This window comes from Zeus faber (genome assembly GCF_960531495.2).
Source record: "Zeus faber genome assembly, chromosome: 17".
In the NCBI taxonomy this organism is placed as follows: domain Eukaryota; kingdom Metazoa; phylum Chordata; class Actinopteri; order Zeiformes; family Zeidae; genus Zeus; species Zeus faber.
Genome location: NC_137204.1, coordinates 7,860,839 through 7,863,338, shown reverse-complemented (window position 1 = coordinate 7,863,338; position 2,500 = coordinate 7,860,839).

The following is a 2,500-nucleotide window of genomic DNA, read 5'->3' as shown; positions in this document are numbered from 1 at the left end:
ACATCTCTGACGAAAGGTTAATACAGATGAAGTTCCTTTAAATATATCTGTTGATTCTCCACACATCTCTGTGTTAAGAGGCTCATTTCATCAGTGTGATGCAGTTTGGAGACTCCAGGAACAAGCAGTGTGCAGCTGTCGGTTTGAGAGCAGTACTTAAGAGCAAAAAGAAAAATGTTTTGACATGGACACAGAAGGTATGTGTTCTTGGCAATTCTGGTATTGTGATATAATCTCTTCCTAGAACATTGTCTTTTATTCTACCAGATAAAGCCTATTTCCTTTTATCAAAACATCATCGAGGTCACTTAGTAATACAACATTCAAATTAATGGATGGTGAGGCATTTACTGGCTGTTTTGGTGCTGATCACTATGACTCTGCGTTACGGAATATAGCCATGCCAATTAAAAAAGCAATTCAAAGATCACTGGTAAATGACGATGCATGCGAATGACCACCAACATCAGATTTGTTCAAAAATATCACCTACGTGTGAATTCCATTACAGACAATTTATTTGGTTGTATGTCATCTATAGCATTGCAAATAGGCCTTGAATATCATAACCTCACACACGTCACACCGACTAGCCTTGACCCTGTGTATTGCTGCTGCAGCAAAATGTATAATTATAATTACACCAAATTACAATAATTCAATCTGCAGGTTATTGTTATTATTATTGTGCTATTATTTTTGTACTGATTTTTCTCCTTGGCATTTTTCGGGCTAAAAGTGTCTGGATCACGGCAACCGCCATACCCACGGACATGGCTGAGGTCTCTTGGAACTGGGGTGCTTCAGACATCTTGTGGTTCAAGTTCGATGAAATGCTGCATCTAATGGAACTCGGATAACTGTATTCCGTGTTGCTTTCCCCATATGTTTTTTTTTCAAAAGATGATTTTGTTGAGTTAAGAAATAATTGTGTAATTAGTTGTGTTATGAAACTGTTGTATTGTTTGTGTGTTTTTGTTTTTCAGATGCCGAATAGAAGGCAAATGTCTAAGACAATAAAGAAGCAGTGGGCAGAATGTCCACCCTGCATTCCATGTGAAATTTGTAATTGGTGTCGATAGGAAGTGATGCTGCGTTTCATGTGAACTCTGAAAAGTGTCGTTTTTCTTCTTCTTCTTCTTCTTCAGATTATTATTATTATTATTATTATTATTATTATTATTATTGTGATGAGTATTATTATTATTATTATTGCGATGAGTATTATTGTTATTATTATTATTATTATTATTATTATTATTGTGATGAGTATTATTATTATTATTATTATTATTATTATTATTATTATTATTAATAATAATAATAATAATAATAATAATAATAATAATATTACTATTAATGATATTGGTGTTAATATTATTAATAATAACAATACAAATAATAATAATAATAATAATAATAATAATAATAATAATACTCATCATCATAATACTCATCATCATAATAATAATACTCATCATCATAATAATAATAATAATAATAAACCACAAGTGTGTAAAGAGTTGTTTTAGTCTTTAGTATTCAGTATAGTATAGTGGTGAAAAAAAGCCTAATATGTGCGTAATGGCTGTGAAGTGTTTCCTCTCTGCACATCCTCCTCAGTGGGACAGCTGAAGGCTCGTACCCAGAGGAGCCGCTCTGTCTGTTTACAGTGCGGGTCAGAGGTCATGGGGTGAATGTTCTGTAAAACAGGGGGATTAGGTTGCTTATGTTTCATTTTCGTTTGTTTGGGGATAAGGAGGACCAGTGGTAGGAATCTGTCTAGTGTTTGTGTTTACAATATATAACAAAATTACAAATGTGAAATAGCCACCACGTTTCAATACCAGAGAAATGGATTTTGGGGTTTGGAGAACTCACAGACCTGAGCACATACAGCATCATGTCGGGGGGGAGGGGAGTTCAAGGATTATCAAGGACATCTGCCGGGAGTTAAGATACCTCTGTGGTCGTTCTGCGTCATTCGTCCAATTAGTGCATAACAAGAGATATGACCCCGGTCTGGGAAATGAAGAACCACCAATGAGGTCACATGCTGCTGTTTTATTTATGGAAGTATAAGCTCTAAAACGTACGTTTATGTGGCTTATAATAATAATAATAATAATAATAATAATAACAATAATAACAACAACAACATCATAAAATAATTAATTAATAGATAATAATAATAATAATAATCATAATAACAATAATAATAAAACAATACAAATAATCAAATAAATAAATAGATAATAATAATAATTATTATTATGATAATTATAGATATATAATAATTCTGATAATAATAATAATCATGATGATGATCATAATAATAATCATAATAATATTCATAAAACAATCGTAAAATAATCATAAAGACAATACAAAATATAGCTGCAGACAGCAATACACAGGGTCTAGTTGAGTCGTGTTTGGTACATATTACAGTTTTCCGGGTTCTGTGAAACACAGCACGAGTTACAGTTTTCCAAGTTTT